Here is a 25205-nt window from a genome sequence, read left to right as displayed (position 1 = left end):
CGAACACGTTTAAGAGTTTATCCGCGAAAATAGACACTTACTTGGAGATTCACGGTATATCGGTGTCTGTAACCCGTCTAAAGATGTCGCCACGAACTCTCCCGACGCAAAGTCGCCTAACTGTCGACACAGCAATTGTGCTCGCCAGGCTGCGTTGTCTCGCGGTTGAAGGGCGATCAGCAGAGCGACGAGTCGAGCGTCCAACCTCATCAAGTTCCCTCTCGAAATGGCATTGAGCTCTGCTTCTGAGCCGCCTTATAACTCCCCCCCCCTAGGATTCAATCCTTTGTCTTTCAGGATATTTGCATTCGATTGTTAATTTTGGAAGGTACAATCCGCATGTCTATTAACATACCGAAGGGTAATGTGCCCATTGTGCTTCATGCATGAATATGTAAGTGCATCTCAGTGTGTAATTGTGCACTTATTTTGAATAAATGGAAAAACACGTTCCCCATGCCCTCCATTGTCCTCGATTTAAAGTGAATGCAGCCCCGTGGCGTTGCCAAAAACCGCCGAGCATCGGGAGTGAGCACGTACAGACGAGTAGTGACCACATTTGCAATACAATCACTCTAACATCAGTAACCAAAATCCGATCTGGTACATGGTCTCCGCTTGGTCTGATTGGTATCCGTCATCACTCCGGAGACAAACAGCGAGGCATGGTTTGGCCAGCCACCACCTCGTTTGCCGCAGCGACTTTAGTAGCTGCTCTCAAACAACACTACAGGTTGTCTACAGGTATATACTGTAAATAGCTATTAAATTCCATTACCACACATTCATCCAACAGTGGACAGTTAATGTCACGTCTGTGTGTAACACAAGCTGCTGCGGCGCTGCCAACTGCGCTGTGAGGCGAGCGCGTCCACGCAAGAGAATCACCGCAACGTTGGCCGCGCCATTGAGACACACACAGCTCACCACACAGCCAGAACCATTGATACACCGAAGCTAAGAGATCAGCTTATACCCATCTTCTCAGTTGAAACTGTCTCTGTGTTTAAATATCTGGATGCCTACATGGACAAATCTTTGACGGTAGCCCGGGCCTCAGGGGCTCAGAAACTGTGGGCATCACAACACATTTCATTTGGCGTACGGTTTCCGTTGCCGAGAGCCCCACCACGTCGGACACACCAGACTTGGGCTGTACAGGACATGGGGATGAGCTGTCTGGGTGGGGACGGACATAAGTCTTGAGGCGCGATGGGTGGACGAACCAACGGCGACGCCCTATCTGTATTCATACACACTGCAGCCGTTTCACCTCTATGACTTCTACTGGACCCCGCCATGGGCGGAGCAACTTGGGGGACGTACCCGGTGGCACCTGTGGGCAATACAACCATGCCCTGTCCCCTACCGCTCATGGACGCACGTGGTCCCGCCGCCCGAGTTGTTTTCATTAGCGGCTTGCTCTCTGGCGGGGGAAGTTCTTCGTTATGAATCGTTTTGCAACGCTCCGGTTCCGAATCCCGAAGTATACCGGGGATCACCTGTACTCTATAACATGTAAACTGGTAAACGCGATGTCCTCAATTATTCCAAGCTGCACAATTCACGGTTGCAGACTGCTTTGTATGTATGTAACATGTATGTATGTAACATGTCTGTTTGTAGTAAGTATATGTGCATGTAACATGTATGTATGTGAAGTACCCGTCGAGGACGCTTGACAACGGAGTTGAGGCACACGTATATTTATTTAACAAGTTGCCAGTACAGGACAGCCCTAGAGGGGGTAGCGGCCCCCTCACCCGTATAACTCAGGGAACACCCCTAGCTATCCATAGCCTATCCCCTGAGTCCTCCACTAAGAGCTAGGGGAGGCTGTCTGGCCCGACACTGGTAATCGGGCTCGGTACCCGGAGTCCCAGAGCACTGGCTCTGGTTCACGGGACCACGCCACTGGCTCGAGCCTGATCCCGTGGGGCCCTGATAAGGGCGGCGATCAGGGGGAGTCCAGGGCTCTAGCTACGACGTCTTCCGACTTCTTAGCTTAACTATCACATAACTGACTAAGCCCATATAACGACCCCTTTTTATACCCAACCCTCCTTGAGGGGTGGGGCCCCGGGGGATCGTAACGCCGAACCAGCCCCCCCCAGGGTGTCTGGCTCGGACGTCGCAGAGGGCATCTCCCTGTGCACACACGTAGCCCCGCCCACTGTGTTTCTTTCCCATAGGCTGCCATGCATAACGGCCCTCTCTCCAACATCCCTACATCACTCCCCCCCGCATAGCTCGCAGCCGTCCCGGCTGCAACAATTTCAACCAATGAATCTTTACCCCTTGACTCCCCCCGTGTGTGCCCCATTTTTTCCATTTAACAGAACGAGAATTAAACAACAACACTAACAATGCCCCTAAAGGGAGAACAAACCGACGCGCCCCCCCCCCCGAATAAATACGAAATCCGTAGAGGCAAGATATGTACATTTCCCGGAACCCTCAGCGCACGCACAACACGCACACAAGACGCACACACACACACAGCCATAATACAACAACGCGCCAAGAGCGCCACACGAACGCAGCGTCCAGCAACAATAGCACACGAAAGTGTACCAGAAAACGCAAAAAAAAATAAAAAAAAATTTTCTTCTTATTTTCGTTTCGTTTTCACTTCTTGTTCGCGTTCCAGTGTTTTTATAAGAGTCTGCGCATTTTAGCGCGCGTCCTTGCCGCAGGCCCGTCACAAGGGCCAACCTCAGATGGCGGACCATTCGGTGGCCGCTGTCCCATCCGAGGCGAGTCCGCAATTGGAGTGGCGGGACCCTCGGCATCCCCCGTGAGGGATGTGCGCGAGCCCGTCATTCCGGGAGAACCTGGGGGCGGGGCAACCGGCAAGACGTCAGGTGAGATCAACAGAGGCGGACCCTCCGGGTCGGTCGACCCCTCACATGCTTGGCCCTGCGCGTGTGGAGCAGAGTCCCGCACCGCAACGAAGGGTTTTAGTCTAGAGGGGTGAACGAACCACCGGCGCCTCCCCCACTTGATACGAACGCACTGCGGTCGCAAAACCTCGACCACCTCGACGGGGCCCCGCCATGGCCGTACCAGTTTCGAGGAGGTCGCAAGCGGTACCTGGGGACAGTGCAGCCATGCCCTGTCCCCTGGCTTCCACTGCAGCACGTGCGCGCGCGCGAGTCTGAGGCGCTCATTCGCCTTTTGGCGCATGCGGGAATTGAGCATGGCAGCATCCCGCGCCTCAGTTAGCTTTCGAAGGTTAAATTTAACGTGCTCGTCCAATTTAATTTTACCTAGAGGCGCGGGGATCTGCAGCTGTGCCCGAACAGGTGGGTCATGTTCGCGACCATACATGAGAAAGAAGGGTGAAAATCCCGTGGCAGCATGGGGGGCCAATCGATATGCTGCCAGGACCCCTTGAATTTGCAAGTCCCAATTGGTCTGTGACTCCGAAACCAGGTGCGACAACATAGACGTGATGGTACGATGCAGACGCTCGACCATCCCGTCAGTTTGTGGGTGATAGGGAGAGGTACGAATCTTCTTTGTACCTAGGAGCTCACAGACTTGTTTGAGGAGGTTCCCGGAAAAATTTTTACCCTGGTCGGTCAGCAGCCGCTCCGGAGCACCTTTGTCCATGACGTAGCCTTGGACAAAGGCGTCCACGATGGCTGCTGCCGACTGATTTGCCAGGGGCCAGGCCATAGGCCAGCGTGTGAAGTATTCGACCCCTGTTAGCAAATATCTATTGCCCCTAGGGGTGGCGGGAAACGGCCCCAGGATATCCAACGCTACGAGTTCGTTCACCCTGGAGACTGTGATGGACTGCAACGGCGGGTTCGACTCCCGAGCTGGTGGTTTGCGTTGCGCACACCGGGGGCATGCTGCCAGGAGATCCGTGACATCCCGTGTCATGCCCGGCCAAAAAAAATCCAGCTGGAGCGAGGCGAGGGTCTTTTGGGTACCCAGGTGGAGGAGGCGCTCATGAGCAGCCCACACCACCTTACCCCGTAACCCCGCAGGAACTACCAGCCGGTGACGGTGGGATTTACCGTCCCAATGCATGAGCAAGCCCGCGTGTATTTCCCAATTGTCGGCATCACCCGTCCCACACCCCCTCTCCCTGGCGCGACGACGCAGCGCGAGGAGGGAGGCGTCCTCCATCTGGAGGCGTCCCCACTCAATCACAGGCAACCCAAGCAGGGAATCCCTTCCCTGTTTCCCGATCTCATCGGGGAGCGATGTGTCAACATCGGCGGCGGCCGCCAGGACTGGAACCGTCATGTCCCCAGCTGGCTTGCAACGCCCCGACCCCAGGAGGCATGCGCATTCGGAGGTGGTTGGCATGCGCGACAGAGCGTCCGCATTTGTGTGGCGAATGCCCTTACGATAGGTGGTGTCAAAATCGAAATCCTGGAGGACCTCCAGCCATCGGGACAATTGTCCCGATGGCTGTTGAACCTTCAGGGCGTACTGCAGTGCCGCATGATCCGTACGGACAGTGAAATGCTGACCGTACAGATATGGGCGGTACTGTTGGATGAAGAAAACAATTGCCAACAGTTCTCTACGGGTGACACAATATTTTTGCTCCGCTGGAGACAACACCCGACTGCCGTACGCAACCACCCGTTCCACGCCATCAACCACCTGGGAAAGCACGCCTCCGATACCTGTGTTGCTCGCGTCGGTGTCGAGCAAAAACGGCCTCGAAAAATCGGGGTAAGTCAAAGGAGGAGCCTTCACCAATGCATCCCGAAGGGAGCAGAAAGCTACTTCCTCATCCCGACCCCAGTGGAACCGAACCCCTTTTGATGTCAAAGCATGTAGGGGTTTGGCAATTGTAGCAAAATTAGCGACGAACCGTCGGTAATATGAAGCGAAGCCAATAAAACTCCTCACCTCCCCCACCGAGGTCGGAATTGGCCAGGAGCTGACACACTGCGTTTTGGCGGGATCGGTAGCAATACCCGAGCGCCCCACGATGTGCCCCAAATAACGCACTGACTCGCGAAACAAATAGCATTTTTGGGGCTTAAATTTCAAATTAGCAGCCCGCATCCTTTGGAAAACCGCCCGCAGCCTCTGGAGATGTTCGTCAAAGGTTCTTCCAAAAACAATTACGTCATCCAAATAAATCAGGCACGATTCCCATTGCAATCCAGCCAAAACCAATTCCATCAACCGCTGGAAGGTTGCCGGCGCTGAGTGTAAGCCCATCGGCAACCGGTTGAATTGGAACAGGCCGTGCGGTGTACGGAAAGCGGTTTTAGGCTTCGAATCATCGTCCAGAGGAAGCTGCCAGAATCCCGAAAGTAAATCTAGTGTGGAGAAGAATCGCGCTCCCGCCAAGGCGTCCAGCGATTCGTCCATCCGTGGGAGCGGGTATGCGTCGGCAACCGAAACCTTATTAAGGCGACGGAAATCTACGCAAAACCGCAACGAGCCATCCTGTTTCTTAACCAGGACAATCGGTGCTCCCCAAGGGCTGGTAGAGGGAGAGATAATGTCGGCGGCTAACATGTCATCGACAGCCGATTTGACATGGTCCTTTTCGGCGGGACTCAACCGAAAAGGATTTTGGCGAATAGGCGCGCTGTCACCCGTGTCAATATGGTGACGCAGCAGGTGAGTACAACCCAAATCGTATTTATTCCGACTGAAAACGTCGGAAAATTCCTTTAGCAGCGATCTAAGCCGTTGGCGCTCTAAATTGGACAGGTTCGTCGATCCCGCACAAAGCGCGTCGAGCCACCCTTCATCGCCGTCCGAATGCGGGTGCGTCCGAGCAGCAGTGTCAATGTGGTTCACGGCAGGTTCCTCGCAGGGCACCGGCGTCGCGTGAGCGAGCACAGTCCCTTGGGGAACCACTACTGTCTGCGACCCGACATTGAGGACCGCGATGAAGGGATCCTCGTCCCCCCTTACGATGGTCTGGGCCGGAATTAAATGAGGCCCATTAACCCCGGCCCTAGACGGCCCCAGCACAACACCCTGATCCCCAACACCCTTAGCGAAGGGCCTACGAAGTTTAAGAGGTACCAGCATTTGTGCCCCCGGCGGCACACGCACTGTTTTTACGACGAACGCCGGTACCGTCGCGAACGCCGTCCGAGTCGCTACAGGGGAAGGCAGGAACGCCATACGTCGCCCCGACGGAAGCTCAATGCATCCTTGGTCGATCAAAATACGAATTGGCATCCTGCCCAAGAAGTCCGTCCCCAGCAGGCACGGAACTGCCAGTGAGGAGGAGACAAAAATCGGCCCCGACAATTTGATGTCCCCGATAGAAATTTGCGCTCGAATCTGTCCCACGATGCCGAGAGAGCCCCCGTTAGCGGCATAGAAAGGGACATTAACCGGTAGCAAAGGACGGCTCTGCACCGGTAGAATATTGTAAATTAGTTCCGAAATAATTGTCGCCGATGCCCCTGTATCGACTATGATGCGTACCTCCACCCCATCAATGTAACCGACCACGGCCGACGATCCCGACGCCGCGGCCACCACGCGATGGGCCAACACGGACCACCGCTCGGGCTCGATTTGAGCCCCCGCAGTGATCCGCGCCGGTCCATCGCAGCGCCCCACCGGCCCCCCGTTCGTTACGGTGCGAGAGTGTGCGACAGGTGGGTGCGTTGGCCAAACATGTGAGGTGCCGCGACTCGCCGGATCATGGTGCTGGAGCTTGGGAGGAGGAAGAGGAGGGCCGGCGTCCTGTCGAGGCGTCGTCCCCCGCTGTCGAGGAGAACGGCACCCCGAGGCGACATGGCCCCGGATGCCGCAGTTGAAGCACCGCGGGAGCGCCGATGGAGACGATGGACGGTCGAAACGCCTCGGCCCGTCCCGACCCGGCCGCGCCCCCGTCGTCTGTTGCCGTCGATGGTCGACGGCATAAAGTTCTTCTGACGGAAGGGTGGCTGCAGCCACCGCACGCCCAGCCGATGCCCTGTTTGCCTTTCGCCGCTGCTGCAGAAGGTTGGCGTGGAGGAGTCGCGCAGCCTGGAGGGAGGTCATTTCTGCATCCCCTTGTGCGATGACGACGATGTCGAGGTCGTCCGCCAAGAGGAGGATCTTCTCCGCGACCATTGCGTCCACGCCGTCGTCGTCCATGCGGGGAAAGGCTGTTTTTGCCAGCGCCAGAAGACTTGTCCGGAAAGCCAGAGGCGACTCTTTTTCACCCCGCCTGCGATCGTAGAACTGCTGACGGCATTCGGCTGAAGGTCCATAGACCCCGGCCAGCAGCTGTAGCGCCATTGGTAGTGTAGCCCGCTTCTCTTTTGGCGCCGACGTGAGTGCGGCGAGCGCGTCCCCATCGAGGAGCGCCGGCAGCGCGCAAAGGGCCTCCTCGTCGGACCACCGCGCCATCTCCTGATGGGCGAGGAAGCGTCGCCGGAAGCCGCCCCAGTCACCCTCCGCACCGATGAATTCCTTCAGCGGGGGCAGCCTTTGGTGAAGCGCAGCGGTCGATGTGGACTCCCGCAGGTTGCTTTCACCTCCCTTTGGCGGTGCCTCGGCGCGACTGGCCGATGGCATCGCCTGTCGCGGCAGCGATGACGCATCCTTCGGCTGCGATGACGCTGCAGCCCCGGCGACGGCGATGTCGGAGCCGATGTCTAAGCTGGCCACGCCCCGAACAGCCGCGGCGTCCATGGCGGGAAATTCAAATTGTGAAGTCGCTGAAATGGCGGGAAAGTGCTCCGGCCGCCGGTTCTCCTCGCCCTGCGGTGGACCACCAGCCCCCAACCGCGTAATGCCTTCCAGTGTGGCGGCAGCGGCATAAAGTAGCTCCGCCAGCCGTTCGTGAGCCAGTCGTAGTGCATCTGGCTGCGGCCCCTCTCCATGCTGACGTCCCGGTGAGAAGGCGCCAGGCTCCGGCTGCACCCCATCTTGTTGCTCTGTCTCGGGCTCGGCGATCTCCGCGGCGTCCTCCTCTTGTGGTACCCTGGTCCGAGCTGTATGGCGCGTTTCCATTTTTACCACTTCTGACGCCAGATGAAGTACCCGTCGAGGACGCTTGACAACGGAGTTGAGGCACACGTATATTTATTTAACAAGTTGCCAGTACAGGACAGCCCTAGAGGGGGTAGCGGCCCCCTCACCCGTATAACTCAGGGAACACCCCTAGCTATCCATAGCCTATCCCCTGAGTCCTCCACTAAGAGCTAGGGGAGGCTGTCTGGCCCGACACTGGTAATCGGGCTCGGTACCCGGAGTCCCAGAGCACTGGCTCTGGTTCACGGGACCACGCCACTGGCTCGAGCCTGATCCCGTGGGGCCCTGATAAGGGCGGCGATCAGGGGGAGTCCAGGGCTCTAGCTACGACGTCTTCCGACTTCTTAGCTTAACTATCACATAACTGACTAAGCCCATATAACGACCCCTTTTTATACCCAACCCTCCTTGAGGGGTGGGGCCCCGGGGGATCGTAACGCCGAACCAGCCCCCCCCAGGGTGTCTGGCTCGGACGTCGCAGAGGGCATCTCCCTGTGCACACACGTAGCCCCGCCCACTGTGTTTCTTTCCCATAGGCTGCCATGCATAACGGCCCTCTCTCCAACATCCCTACATATGTAACATGTATGTATGTAACATGTCAAGGGCGGGATATGTGAAACGGAAGGTGCAGGATCAAGATGGGATTAAAATTACCATCAACATGTGTTCCGAGAGGGGAAAGGTCCCCGTTATAAATAGTTTAGCAACTTTCCGTTCCCTAATTCCGAAGTATACTGGAGATCACTTGTACTCTAAAACATGTAAACTGTAACGCTTTAAAGATAACATTGAACATTAAACGAATATAAACTAGTTTTTTATATAATTTATAAGACCGTAAACGGAGGGACAGTATTAGAATATCTATACTCTTTGGTTCTTTCGGTAAAGTCACGTAGGTAGAAATAAAACAAAATAAATAACGACGTTTCGGACGCAACACAAGCGCCCGAAACGATGTCTGCAGCAGACATCGTGCTGCTCGCAGCAGACATCGCGGATATCGCGATTTTCACCTGAAGACGGGCGCTTGTGTTTCGTCCGAAACGTGATTTATTTTATTTCTACCTACGTGACTTTACCGAAAGAACCAACGAGTATTAATTCCTGCAGTCACGAAAGCTTCAAATCAACATTAGAATATCATTAGAAGTATTATAATCGCAATGTGATCGTAATAGAATCACACTGCACATATGTATGCATATTACATATATACTATGGTCGTATGTATGTAATATGTATGTCCGTTGGACATGCGAACCGGGGGTCGGATATGCGAACTGGTGGATTAGGATCGGATTAAAATGATTAGAATAACACTCTGGTCGTATTAGAATTACACTGAGCTAGAATGTATGTTATATGTAGATGCACATCGTGAGTCGTAAATGCAACCTGGGAGGTGCGCGTTTTGATCGCATTAAAATTATTATAATAACAACGTGGTCCTATTAGAATCACGCTATCTACTGCTGCTGATGTTCGGGTGGCGGCTTCCGATTCGGGCTCAGCTCTTCCTTTACTCGCCTGGTTGGTGCCGCGGGACGCAGCGTCTCATCCGACAGGCGTTGCAGCAGCTGGGTGATGGCATCCGTGAGTTTGTCAACTTTCTCTTCAAGTTGAGGCCGTCTCCCTCGTGGTCTCCTCCCTCTGCGCGTGCTGTGGGTTGCTCATGGCCGAGGTGGAACTGCATGTTGAATCGGGTGTAGACGTTATTTTAGCAATATATTTAAGGACCGTGTTGTGTAAACCTCCGCCCACACTTGGTCTCGCCTTCCCTTATCGAACTCTCTCTCTATCTTGTTGTCACCACTTGTCCCTTAGTTGATGCACTGTCTTTACATCACCCACCTCTATGACCTCTACCTGACCCCGCCATGGGCGGAGCAACTTGGGGGACATACCCGGTGGCACCTGTAGGCAATACAACCATGCCCTGTCCCCCACTGCCCATGGAAGCACGTGTTCCCGCCGCCCCGAGTTCGTTTCATTAGCGGATTGCGCTCTGGTGGGGAAATGTCCTCGTTATGATTCGTTTCGCAACGTTCAGGTCCAGAATACCGAAGTACACCGGGAATCACCTGTACTTAAAACATGTAAACTGATAACACTATAAACAATAACACTAAACATTAAACGACAAAAAAAACCTACCAACTGGTTTTATACCACCATAAACGGAGGTACGGTATTTTAATTTCATTAGAAGTATTATAATGGAACTCTACACATGGTTAATTGTCCGTTCAATCGAACCGACGGTCGGATATGTGAACTGTGGGGGGTCGAGGGTAAGAATCGCATTCAAATTTTAGAATGACAATTTGGTCGTATTAGCAAATTACTGTACTTGAATGTGTGTTATGTGCAAATGCAAATTGTTAGTCGTAAATGCGAGGGAGGGGTTAAGAGGTGCACGTTTATTCCAGTGTCAACATTTATTTTAGCATCATATTTAATGACACTGTTGTTAATAAGAATTCGTCTGGACCATGGCACGTGCCTTGTTCTACTCGATCAACCAAAATTAGTACAATGTCGGTCATACAGGAGTGTGATTTCATTCATGAGTAGTATTCACAGAGGCCCCGATGACACTAACCTACCTAAAGTTATGGTTAAACAAAGTAATCTTGAGTGTATTCTTAGGTTTTTTCGGTAAAGTCACGTGGGTAAAAATTTAAAATTAATAAAAGTACAATAAAAAACAATCACGACGAAAAAACCTAAGAATATGAATCCTTGCAGTCACGAAAGCTTCAAATCTATAATTAATCTTGAGTGACTTAATTCTCAGCTCAGCCATGATCATCGCAAACATTTCCAAAGACGTGTGGGGTCCTGCGAGAGCAGGTCCTGACTACAAACAGCTGGGCAGCAGAATCGGAAGTAGCTGCGTCGCCCTCGAAATGTGATGTTGCTGCTGTTGTTGTCGCTGCTGTTGTTGCTGCTGTAGTTGCTTCTGTTGCTGTGATATACGCAGGGAGGTGGTGTTCCGTGATGGGATGACGCCTTTGATTAAAGCCTCTGATCAAACTCACCCGATTGACGCCCTTGATCGTCGCATTTGATCAACTCTGATATTGTAGACTCTCACATGTTAAGCTCTACCATAGTGAAACATAATATTATAACCTATGAACTACAACCTATCCGTTGTAACGCTGTAAAAGAATATTACCTATTGGGGTTCACTCCCTCGTCGAGAAGGCCGCTCTCTTCCTTTTCTAAAGTTACATGCTAATTTCTCTGCATTCACTTTAAATCGAGGACAATTTTTTTCCATTAATTCAAAATAAGCGCACAATTACACACTGAGATGCACTTACATATTCATGCATGAAGCACAATGGGCACATTACTCTTCGGTATGTTAATAGACATGCGGATTGTGCCTTCCAAAATTAACAATCGAATGCAAATATCCTGAAAGACAAAGGATTGGATCCTAGGGGGGGAGTTATAAGGCGGCTCAGAAGCAGAGCTCAATGCCATTTCGAGAGGAAACTTGATGAGGTTGGACGCTCGACTCGTCGCTCTGCTGATCGCCCTTCAACCGCGAGACAACGCAGCCCAGCGAGCACAATTGCTGTGTCGACAGTTAGGCGACTTTGCGTCGGGAGAGTTCGTGGCGACATCTTCAGACAGGTTACAGACATCGATATACCGTGAATCTCCAAGTAAGTGTCTATTTTCGCGGATAAACTCGTTCTTGTTTTAGCAGTTAACAAAATCCAAAACTCAACGCTAAACATCCTTGCCGATAGCGTACTTTTGACTCGATAACACCGCTGCTGTTACTACGCTCACATGGAGCAGAGACGCTCTCCACAGCCCCACGCACACGGGGGCAAGAAGCTATTCAATTGCTCTGTGTGTGGGAAGAAATTTGCACATTCATCACATCTTCAGATTCACCAGAGAACACACACTGGCGAGAAGCAATTCCCGTGCTCTGTGTGTGGGAAGGCATTTGCACGGTCATCAACTCTTCAGAGTCACCAGAAAACACACACGGGCGAGAAGCCATTCTGTGCCCTGTATGTGGGAAGATATTTGCACAGGCATCAACTCTTCAAACTCATCAGAGAACACACACGGGCGAGAAGCCATTCCTTTGCTCTGTGTGTGGGCAGACATTTGCACGGTCATCAACTCTTAAAGATCATAAGAAAACACACTTGGGCGAGAGGCCATTCCTGTGCCCTGTATGTGGGAAGACATTTGCGCAGGCATCAACTCTTCAAACTCATCAGAGAACACACACGGGCGAGAAGCCATTCCTGTGCCCTGTGTGTGGGAAGGCATTTGCACGGTCATCAACCATGAACAGGCATCAGAAGGTTCACAATGATAGGAAACTGAAATCAAAAGCTGAAATTCAAGGTGCTGCAATGAGTCCTGAAGAAGTTTCCACCTTCGATCCCATGCAGTTGGATCCCGAGAGATGGCTGGATGTAATGGAGTGGCTCGAGTGTCAACCAGAGAGCTCGGGGTGACTGAAATATAATGTTGCATGCGGTTATACCTATTAAGCTGTCTTGAGTACTTGTGTGTTTAACTCTGACCCTTTAGTTTTACAGTTCGTTTGAGAGTTTCTTGACGTGCAGGTGGTGATTTTTGATGTTGTCGGATTACTTGGTGAAGTGGTGTGATGAGCAGTGGTTGTGAGATGGTTCAATTCCGGACAATATTGTAGTGTTTATTTTTCCTGTTGAGCTAAAGTTGGAATGCATCTGGAGTTAGATATTTACTCAACATTTTAAACGGGTTTTTTTTCAGGTATAAAGCTTTTTTGGATGGTAATAATCGACTTTAGGATGTACATTGATGACGCGTTCATTGGATATATGGCCTTGACTTCAACATAGACGCACAGTGAACAAATGTGGTGAACTAATAAGGAAATCATGGGGAATGATACTTTAACGCTTTGGTATTCCTGGAACGGATATGGTTTGCATTGTACTGTTACTGTTTGAACATAGGACATAATATATATTCGGTTGGAGTTTAAACGTAAAAATGATTGGAAGATGAATAAAACGTATTTTCAACAAACGTTATTTTACAATGTTCATAGCAAAAACGTGTTTTAAGCGCGTTTCAGGTGGAGGATCTTCGTCACACAAATCTGCCCTTAACCGGCAGCATCTTGGCTGTCTCTCCATTAACATGTGTCCCTGGAGTGGAAAGGTCCCCATTACAAATCTATTCGCAACGTTACGGTCCCTAATCATCAAGTATGACATGTGAACTGTAACACTATCAACGATAACTAAAATAATTAAAATACTATAATCTATTAACTAGTTTCATCATTTATAACACCAAAAACAGAGGTACGGTATTATTAGTTTTGAACAAAATAAACGGAGGTTCGTGATTGTAATCGCATAATAATTATAATCGCACTGTGCTAATGCTAGAATCAGACTGTGCCCATATGCATGTTAAGTGAATGCGAACCGAGGGTAGTTTATGCAAGATTTGAATCTCATTACAATTATTAAAATCCCACTGTAGTCGTATTAGAATCAAACTGTCCACTGTTGGATGAATATCATGTTAATTTAATCGAATAGCTATATACGGTATGTAAACATATAAAGTGTATAACAATCACATATTATAACATAATTACATTTAATGTGATTTGAAAAACATACGTTCATTTTAAAAAACAAGAATTTAGTGGACTATGTGGGGAGATAGAGCACGGTGGATCGGATCGTCTCCGCTGCTGTCGACTTGGCCAAGCAGCGAATGTTTAACTCCAGTCACAGCACCTTACCCAAACTACATCTCCCCAACAAGGCAGCCTTACCGATGCTGTGTATTATGTTTGTGGGATAACAGAGGTGTGTATTATCCCATGCGCCTTGCCCAAAACGACTGATTGTCCGCTTAACAGCCTAGCCCGTAAACCACTATTGGTGATAGTGTTGTTTGAGAGCAGCTATTAAAGTCGTTTTGGCAAATGAGGTGGTGGCTGGCCGAACCATGCCTCGCTGTTTCTCCTGAGTGATGACGGATACAAACCTGACCAAGCGGAGACCACGTACCAGATCGGATTTTGGTTACTGATGTTAGAGTGATTGTATTGCAAGCGTCTGTACGTGCTCACTCCCGAAGCTTGGCGGTTTTGGCAACGCCACGGGGCTGCATTCACTTTAAATCGAGGACAATGGAGGGCATGGGGAACGTGTTTTTTTCAGCGCTAATCCCATTTATTCAAAATAAGCGCACAATTACACACTGAGATGCAGTTACATATTCATGCATGAAGCACAATGAGCACATTACCCTTCGGTATGTTAATAGACATGCGGATTGTACCTTCCAAAATTAACAATCGAATGCAAACATCCTGAAAGACAAAGGATTGGATCCGAGGGGGGAGTTATAAGGCGGCTCAGAAGCAGAGCTCAATGCCATTTCGAGAGGGAACTTGATGAGGTTGGACGCTCGACTCGTCGCTCTGCTGATCGCCCTTCAACTGCGAGACAACTCAGCCTGGCGAGCACAATTGCTGTGTCGACAGTTAGGCGACTTTGCGTCGGGAGAGTTCGTGGCGACATCTCAGACGGGTTCCAGACTTCGATATACCGTGAATCTCTAAGTGTCTATTTTCGCGATTAAACTCTTAAACGTGTTCGCCGACAAATTAGCGGGATTTTTTTGCATCTCGGTTAGACGCGAGTGTCGTTCTTGTTTGAGCAGTTAACAAAATCTAAAACTCAACGCTAAACATCCTTGCGGCCGATAGCGTACTTTTGACTCGATAACACCGCTGCTATTACTACGCTCACATGGAGCAGAGACGCTCTCCACAGCCCCACATACACAGAGGCAAGAAGCCATTCCTGTGCCCTGTGTGTGGTAGGACATTTGCACACTCGTCAACTCTTCAGAACCATCAGAGAACACACACGGGCGAGAAGCCGTTCTTGTGCCCTGTGTGTGGGAAGACATTTGCTCAGTCATCACATCTTCAGATTCATCAGAGAGCACACACGGGCGAGAAGCCATTCCTGTGCCCTGTGTGTGGGAAGAAATTTGCAAACTCATCACATCTTCAGATTCATCATAGAGCACACACTGGCGAGAAGCCATTCCTGTGCCCTGTGTGTGGGGAGGCATTTGCACACTCATCAAACATGAACAGGCATCAGAAGGTCCACAATGATAGGAAACTGAAATCAAAAGCTGAAATTCAAGGTGCTGCAATGAGTCCTGAAGAAGTTTCCACCTTCGATCCCATGCAGTTGGATCCCGAGAGATGGCTGGATGTAATGGAGTGGCTCGAGTGTCAACCAGAGAGCTCGGGGTGACTGAAATATAATGTTGCATGCGGTTATACCTATTAAGCTGTCTTGAGTACTTGTGTGTTTAACTCTGACCCTTTAGTTTTACAGTTCGTTTGAGAGTTTCTTGACGTGCAGGTGGTGATTTTTGATGTTGTCGGATTACTTGGTGAAGTGGTGTGATGAGCAGTGGTTGTGAGATGGTTCAATTCCGGACAATATTGTAGTGTTTATTTTTCCTGTTGAGCTAAAGTTGGAATGCATCTGGAGTTAGATATTTACTCAACATTTTAAACGGGTTTTTTTTCAGGTATAAAGCTTTTTTGGATGGTAATAATCGACTTTAGGATGTACATTGATGACGCGTTCATTGGATATATGGCCTTGACTTCAACATAGACGCACAGTGAACAAATGTGGTGAACTAATAAGGAAATCATGGGGAATGATACTTTAACGCTTTGGTATTCCTGGAACGGATATGGTTTGCATTGTACTGTTACTGTTTGAACATAGGACATAATATATATTCGGTTGGAGTTTAAACGTAAAAATGATTGGAAGATGAATAAAACGTATTTTCAACAAACGTTATTTTACAATGTTCATAGCAAAAACGTGTTTTAAGCGCGTTTCAGGTGGAGGATCTTCGTCACACAAATCTGCCCTTAACCGGCAGCATCTTGGCTGTCTCTCCATTAACATGTGTCCCTGGAGTGGAAAGGTCCCCATTACAAATCTATTCGCAACGTTACGGTCCCTAATCATCAAGTATGACATGTGAACTGTAACACTATCAACGATAACTAAAATAATTAAAATACTATAATCTATTAACTAGTTTCATCATTTATAACACCAAAAACAGAGGTACGGTATTATTAGTTTTGAACAAAATAAACGGAGGTTCGTGATTGTAATCGCATAATAATTATAATCGCACTGTGCTAATGCTAGAATCAGACTGTGCCCATATGCATGTTAAGTGAATGCTAACCGAGGGTAGTTTATGCAAGATTTGAATCTCATTACAATTATTAAAATCCCACTGTAGTCGTATTAGAATCAAACTGTCCACTGTTGGATGAATATCATGTTAATTTAATCGAATAGCTATATACGGTATGTAAACATATAAAGTGTATAACAATCACATATTATAACATAATTACATTTAATGTGATTTGAAAAACATACGTTCATTTTAAAAAACAAGAATTTAGTGGACTATGTGGGGAGATAGAGCACGGTGGATCGGATCGTCTCCGCTGCTGTCGACTTGGCCAAGCAGCGAATGTTTAACTCCAGTCACAGCACCTTACCCAAACTACATCTCCCCAACAAGGCAGCCTTACCGATGCTGTGTATTATGTTTGTGGGATAACAGAGGTGTGTATTATCCCATGCGCCTTGCCCAAAACGACTGATTGTCCGCTTAACAGCCTAGCCCGTAAACCACTATTGGTGATAGTGTTGTTTGAGAGCAGCTATTAAAGTCGTTTTGGCAAATGAGGTGGTGGCTGGCCGAACCATGCCTCGCTGTTTCTCCTGAGTGATGACGGATACAAACCTGACCAAGCGGAGACCACGTACCAGATCGGATTTTGGTTACTGATGTTAGAGTGATTGTATTGCAAGCGTCTGTACGTGCTCACTCCCGAAGCTTGGCGGTTTTGGCAACGCCACGGGGCTGCATTCACTTTAAATCGAGGACAATGGAGGGCATGGGGAACGTGTTTTTTTCAGCGCTAATCCCATTTATTCAAAATAAGCGCACAATTACACACTGAGATGCACTTACATATTCATGCATGAAGCACAATGAGCACATTACCCTTCGGTATGTTAATAGACATGCGGATTGTACCTTCCAAAATTAACAATCGAATGCAAACATCCTGAAAGACAAAGGATTGGATCCGAGGGGGGAGTTATAAGGCGGCTCAGAAGCAGAGCTCAATGCCATTTCGAGAGGGAACTTGATGAGGTTGGACGCTCGACTCGTCGCTCTGCTGATCGCCCTTCAACTGCGAGACAACTCAGCCTGGCGAGCACAATTGCTGTGTCGACAGTTAGGCGACTTTGCGTCGGGAGAGTTCGTGGCGACATCTCAGACGGGTTCCAGACTTCGATATACCGTGAATCTCTAAGTGTCTATTTTCGCGATTAAACTCTTAAACGTGTTCGCCGACAAATTAGCGGGATTTTTTTGCATCTCGGTTAGACGCGAGTGTCGTTCTTGTTTGAGCAGTTAACAAAATCTAAAACTCAACGCTAAACATCCTTGCGGCCGATAGCGTACTTTTGACTCGATAACACCGCTGCTATTACTACGCTCACATGGAGCAGAGACGCTCTCCACAGCCCCACATACACAGAGGCAAGAAGCCATTCCTGTGCCCTGTGTGTGGTAGGACATTTGCACACTCGTCAACTCTTCAGAACCATCAGAGAACACACACGGGCGAGAAGCCGTTCTTGTGCCCTGTGTGTGGGAAGACATTTGCTCAGTCATCACATCTTCAGATTCATCAGAGAGCACACACGGGCGAGAAGCCATTCCTGTGCCCTGTGTGTGGGAAGAAATTTGCAAACTCATCACATCTTCAGATTCATCATAGAGCACACACTGGCGAGAAGCCATTCCTGTGCCCTGTGTGTGGGGAGGCATTTGCACACTCATCAAACATGAACAGGCATCAGAAGGTCCACAATGATAGGAAACTGAAATCAAAAGCTGAAATTCAAGGTGCTGCAATGAGTCCTGAAGAAGTTTCCACCTTCGATCCCATGCAGTTGGATCCCGAGAGATGGCTGGATGTAATGGAGTGGCTCGAGAGTCAACCAGAGAGCTCGGGGTGACTGACAAAATATTATGTCATGTGGTTATACCTATTAAGCCGTATCGATTACTTTTGTGTGTAATTTTGACCATTTTAGTTTTAGATTTTTTGTGAGAGTTTAATGACGTGCACAGTGGTGGTTTGTAATGTTATCGGATTACTTGCCGAAGTGGTGTGATGAGCACTGGTTGTGAGAGGGTTCAATTGTAGTCGTTAGGTGTCCCTGTTGAGCTAAAGTTGGAATCCGTCTGTAGGTACATCTTTACTCAACATTTTAAACGGGTTTTTTCAAGTATATAGCTTTTTTTATTGGTATTAATCGACTTTAGATAACCGATTTCAGGATGTACATTGATGACGCGTTCGTTGGATATATGGCCTTGACTTCAACATAGACGCACAGTGAACAAATGTGGTGAACTAATAAGGAAATCATGGGGAATGATACTTTAACGCTTTGGTATTCCTGGAACGGAAATGGTTTGCATTGTACTGGAAATGTGTGAACATAGGACATAATAAATATTCCCTTCGAGTTTTGACGTAAAAATGATTGCAGATGAATAAAAACGTATTTTTAACAAATGTTTGTCCGGTTTTTATTTTATAATGTTCCTAGCAAAAACATGTTAAGCGAGTTTCAGGTGGAGGATCTCCGTCACACAAGTGTGCCCTTAACCGGCAGCATCTTGGCTGTCTACCCGATTAACACGTGTTCCTTGAGGGGAAAGGTCCCCGTTGTTAATCTTTCATCAACGTACCAGTCCCTAATTCCGAAGTATGTCGGGGATAAACTCTACTTTATAACATGTAAACTGTAATACTATAAACGATAACACTAAACATTGAACGATTATAAACTAGTGTTTTAATTTATAAACATATAAACGGAGGTAAGGTATTATAATATCATTAGAAGCATTAGAATCACAGTGTGATCGTATAAGAATCACGCACAAACCCATTCTTAACTCATGAGATTATGAATCTTTACAATTATTATAACAATCACAAATTGTGACAAAGCGAAATTCCCACAAGCAAAACACCACGCTCACGTGACGAATTCTTAAACAAACTGCAACACTCAAGTGACAGAACTCAACAAAAAAACGCCGCAATAAAAATAACTACATCAATGGGCAAATCCTAAAAACAGACAACACACGCACGTTAGTAGCTGTTAGAAGAAGACAACACCTAACACCTTCAACTATACACATTATACAGCCAACTCGTAAATGGAGCTGTATCTGACAGCCTTCGCTGCTGTCGACGGGGCCAAGCAGCGAGTGTTTAACTCCATTGTTTCAGAATCCGTGTCATCACCCGGCCACAGCGCCTTAGCCAAACTACATCTCCCCAACAAGGCAGCCTTCCCTATGCTGTGTATTTTAGCAGTATATTTACTGACGCACTTGAAGATAACAATTAGTCTAGAAAAGGCAGCCGACTTGTTCTACCAACATGATTTCAATTTATATCCGAAAGAAGTATGAGTTCATTCATGAGTAGTATTCACTAAGCACCGATGGCACTAACCTACATACAGTTATGATTAAACAAAGTAAACATTAGTCGCTCATCTCAGCTCAGACATGATCATAGCAATTATTTCCAAATCCGTGTCGGGTCCCACGAGAACAGGGCACGTCCACAAACTCTCAAATTGTAAACTCACATTGCATACTCTAACATTATAAACTCTAACAATGTAACCTTTAAACTATGAGCTATACATTGCGACGCTTTAAAATAACACTACAAACTAGTGTTATAGTAAACTATAATGATGTGAACTCTAACAATATAAGCTATGAGCGATACATTATAACGCTATAAAATAACATCATAAGCTAGTGTTACAGAATAGAACACCGTACATTGAAGTGTGATATTCGAATCTCATTCGAATTCTTAGCTTCACACCGTGATCCTATAGGAATCACACTATGCTCGTGAGTATGTAACATGTCTGTATGTAATATGTATGCATGTAAAATGTATGTATGTAACATGTATGCATGTAAAATGTATGTATGTAATATGGACGTGCCAACCAAGGGTGGAATATGTGAAATGGAAGGTTCAGGATCAAGATGGGATTACAATTATTCGAATAACACTTTGGTAGTATTAGGATCAAGCTGTCCACTGCTGGATGAATGTTCCATCTCAATGGCATCAAATAGCAATATTCAGTATGAGTATGTAAAATAATCGCACAAACCAATATTAGCCCGTGAAATAATGAATCGTTACAATTGTAATGACTCCGGACTCAGACTGCAGAGGGTTCTTTTATTTAGCCTTTAACGCGGTTTCAGACCCCAGGCGTCACGATATAGCAACGACGACGACGAGACAGCAACCAGCCAACACAGCCCCTAACCTCGTTCCTCACCTCTTGTCCCTTAGTTGACGCACTGTCTTTACATCACCCACCTCTATGACCTCTACCTGACCCCGCCATGGGCGGAGCAACTTGGGAGATTTTCCCGGTGGCACCTGTGGGCAATACAACCATGCCCTGTCCCCCACTGCCCATGGAAGCACGTGTTCCCGCCGCCCCGAGTTCTTTTCATTAGCGGATTGCGCTCTGGTGGGGAAAGGTCCTCGTTAGGAATTGTTTCGCAACGTTCAGGTCCAGAATACCGAAGTATACCAGGAATCACCTGTACTTAAAAACATGTAAACTGATAACACTATAAACAATAACACTGAACATTAAACGTCTATAAACTATCAACTGGTTTTATAATTTATAGCACCATAAACGGAGGTACGGTATTTAAATCTCATTAGAAGTATTAAAATCGCACTCGACACACATGTATGTAAATTATCTGTTCAATCGAACCGGGGGTCGGATATGTGAACTGTGGGGGGTACAGGGCAAGAATCGCATTCAAATTTTAGAATAACAACATGGTCGTATTAACATTTTACTGTGCTTGAATGTTTGTTATGTGCAAATGCAAATCATTAGTCGTAAATGCGAGGGAGGGGTTAAGAGGTGCACGTTTAATCCAGTGTTAACATTTATTGTAGCATCATATTTAAGGACACTCTTGTTGATGAGAATTCGTCTGGAAATGGCACGTGCCTTGTTCTACTCGATCAACCAAAATTAGTACAATGTCGGTCATACAGGAGTGTGATTTCATTCATGAGTAGTATTCACAGAGCCCTTATGACACTAACCTACCTAAAGTTATGGTTAAACAAAGTAATCTTGAGTGACTTCAATCTCAGCTCAGACATGATCATCGCAATCATTGCCAAAGACGTGTGGGGTCCTGCGAGAGCAGGTCCCGACTACAAACAGCTGGGCAGCAGAATCGGAAGTAGCTGCGTCGCCTTGAAAATGAAATGTTGCTGCTGTTGTTGTCGCTGCTGTTGTTTCTGCTGTAGTTGCTTCTGTTGCTGTAATAAACGCAGGGAGGTGTTGTTCCGTGATGGGATGACGCCTTTGATTAAAGCCTCTGATCAAACTCACCCGATTGACGCCCTTGATCGTCGCATTTGATCTACTCTGATATTGTATACTCTCACATGTTAAGCTCTATCATAGTGAAACATAATATTTTAACCTATGAACTACAACCAATCCATTGTGACGCTGTAAAAGCAAGCAAGCGCGCAAGCAAGCAAGTGAACTTAATATAAAGGATTTAAAAATAATATTACCTATTGGGTTTCACTCGAGAAGGCCGCTCTCTTCCTTTTCTAAAGTTACATGCTAATTTCTCTGCATTCACTTTAAATCGAGGACAAAGTTTTTCCATTTATTCAAAATAAGTGCACAATTACACACTGAGATGCACTTACATATCCATGAATGAAGCACAATGGGCACATTACTCTTCGGTATGTTAATAGACATGCGGATTGTACCTTCCAAAATTAACAATCGAATGCAAATATCCTGAAAGACAAAGGATTGGATCCTAGGGGGGGAGTTATAAGGCGGCTCAGAAGCAGAGCTCTATGCCATTTCGAGAGGGAACTTGATGAGGTTGGACGCTCGACTCGTCGCTCTGCTGATCGCCCTTCAACCGCGAGACAACGCAGCCTGGCGAGCACAATTGCTGTGTCGACAGTTAGGCGACTTTGCGTCGGGAGAGCTCGTGGCGACATCTTCAGACGGGTTTCAGACATCGATATACCGTGAATCTCCAAGTAAGTGTCTATTTTCGCGGATAAACACGTTCTTGTTTTAGCAGTTAACAAAATCCAAAACTCAACGCTAAACATCCTTGCCGATAGCGTACTTTTGACTCGATAACACCGCTGCTGTTACTACGCTCACATGGAGCAGAGACGCTCTCCACAGCCCCACGCACACGGGGGCAAGAAGCCATTCAATTGCTCTGTGTGTGGGAAGACATTTGCACATTCATCACATCTTCAGAGTCACCAGAGAACACACACTGGCGAGAAGCAATTCCCGTGCTCTGTGTGTGGGAAGATATTTGCACAGGCATCAAATCTTCAGAGTCACCAGAAAACACACACGGGCGAGAAGCCATTCCTGTGCCCTGTATGTGGGAAGATATTTGCACAGGCATCAAATCTTCAAACTCACCAGAGAACACACACGGGCGAGAAGCCATTCCTTTGCCCTGTGTGTGGGAAGACATTTGCAAACTCATCACATCTTCAGAGTCATCAGAGAACACACACGGGCTAGAAGCCATTCCTGTGCCCTGTGTGTGGGAAGACATTTGCACACTCATCACATCTTCAGCGTCACCAGAGAACACACACGGGCGAGAAGCCATTCTTGTACCCTGTGTGTGGGGAGGCATTTGCACACTCATCAAACATGAACAGGCATCAGAAGGTCCACAATGATAGGAAACTGAAATCAAAAGCTGAAATTCAAGGTGCTGCAATGAGTCCTGAAGAAGTTTCCACCTTCGATCCCATGCAGTTGGATCCCGAGAGATGGCTGGATGTAATGGAGTGGCTCGAGAGTCAACCAGAGAGCTCGGGGTGACTGAAAAAAAATTACGTCATGTGGTTATATCTATTAAGCTGTATCGAATACTTTTGTGTGTAATTTTGACCATTTTAGTTTTACAGTTTTTGTGAGTTTATTGGCGTGCCCAGTGGTGGTTTGTAATGTTATCGGATTACTTGCCGAAGTGGTGTGATGAGCACTGGTTGTGAGAGGGTTCAATTGTAGTCTTTAAGTGTTCCTGTTGAGCTAAAGTTGGAATGCGTCTGTAGGTACATCTTTACTCAACATTTTAAACGATTTTTTTTCAAGTATATAGCTGTATTAATCGACTTTAGATAGCTGTTTTCAGGATGTACATTGATGACGCGTTCGTTGGATATATGGCCTTGATTTCAACAAACGTGATGAACTAATAAGAAAATATTGGAGAATGATACTTTAACGCTTTGGTATTCCTGGAACGGATATGGTTTGCATTGTACTGTAACTGTTTAACATAGAACATAATACATATTCGGTTCGAATTTTAACGTCAACATTATTGCAGATGAATAAAAACGTATTTTGAACAAATGTTTGTCCGTTCTTTATTTTAAAATGTTCCTAGTAAAAACGTGTTAAGAGAGTTTCAGGTGGAGGATCTCCGTCACACAAGTGTGCCCTTAACCGGCAGCATCTTGGCTGTCTACCCGATTAACACGTGTTCCTTGAGAGGAAAGGTCCCCGTAGTTAATCGTTCATCAACGTACCAGTCCCTAATTCCGAAGTATGTCGGGGATAAACTACTGTATACCATGTAAACTGTAATACTATAAACGATAACACTAAACATTAAACGATTATAAGCTAGTGTTTTAATTTATGACCATATAAACGGAGGTAAGGTATTATAATAGCATTAGAACCACAGTGTGGTCGTATAAGAATCTAACACTGTTCAAATGTATGTATAGTGTACGTGCAAGGATCGGATAAAAATTATTACAATTACAACATGGTCATATTACAATCATGATTTTCACTGCTAGATGTCATCGAATAACAAAAGACGGAATACATTTATATAAATACACGCACAAACCAATTATAAACTCATGCGATTATGAATCGTTGCAATTATTATAACAATCACAAATTGTGACAAAGCGAAATTCCCACAAGCAAAACACCACGCTCACGTGACGAATTCTTAAACAAACTGCAACACTCAAGTGACAGAACTCAACAAAAAAACGCCGCAATAAAAAAAACAACATCAATGGACAAATCGTAAAAACAGACAACACAATTATTTTGTTAAGGCGCTCTTCCCCCCTTCCAACCCAGCTTTAATATACGCTCCAAGCCTGGTGGTGTTTCATTCAGACGCTGGTGCTGCCCCTGCCCCATCCCTTTGATACTGCTACTCCTGCATAATGCATGGGCATAATATGACTTTGAAAACCCCCCGCCCACCTCCCACGCATTTCACAATTAGCACTATTCGCATACCTGCATTTCCCATAAATATGCTAAATTCCTCTTCAAATGCAAATTCTTTTGTCAAGGCTCTCTTCCTCCTCCCTCACAGCTTAAATAGACACTCCAAGCCTAAGACGTGTCATTTAGACTCTTATCGACAGAAATGTTCTTCACCTGAGGACGGCTGCTTACATTGTGGCCGAAACGTCGTGAGAATTATTTTATTATGTTTTATTTTTATTATTTGATTACCTCCCTTCTACGTGACTTTACCGAAAGAACCAAGAAGATGTTTGTATGTAATATGGACGTGCGAACCAAGGGTTGTATATGTGAAGCGGAAGGTGCAGGATCAGGATGGGATTAAAATTGTTTGAATAACACTTTGGTGGTATTAGGATCAAGCTGTCCACTGCTGGATGAATGTTCCATCTCAATGGCATCAAATAACAATATTCAGTATGAATGTGTTAAATAATCGCACAAACCCAACATTAGCCCGTGAAATTATGAATCGTTACAATTGTAATGACTCGTTTGATAAAAGTATTTGATCAAAGTTTGTTATCCCATCACGGAACACCACTGGAACTGAAGCATATTAAGCACAACAACATGGGGGTCTGTGCTGAAGTCGGGGCTCGGAGTCAG

General features: G+C 47.2%; 1 protein-coding gene across 1 annotated transcript in view; it reads left to right on the top strand.

The window, feature by feature from the left end:
* The window catches only part of LOC133361284 (zinc finger protein 239-like), an 807570-nt gene that overhangs the window by 395923 nt on the left and 386442 nt on the right, over positions 1-25205 (top strand). The gene's annotated exons all lie outside the window — the stretch shown is intronic.

This window comes from Lethenteron reissneri, chromosome 72 (assembly GCF_015708825.2).
Source record: "Lethenteron reissneri isolate LAM-NWPU_2019-01 chromosome 72, ASM1570882v1, whole genome shotgun sequence".
In the NCBI taxonomy this organism is placed as follows: domain Eukaryota; kingdom Metazoa; phylum Chordata; class Hyperoartia; order Petromyzontiformes; family Petromyzontidae; genus Lethenteron; species Lethenteron reissneri.
The sequence above is the reverse complement of the archived record's forward strand: the minus strand, read 5'-3'. Positions and strand labels throughout refer to the sequence as shown.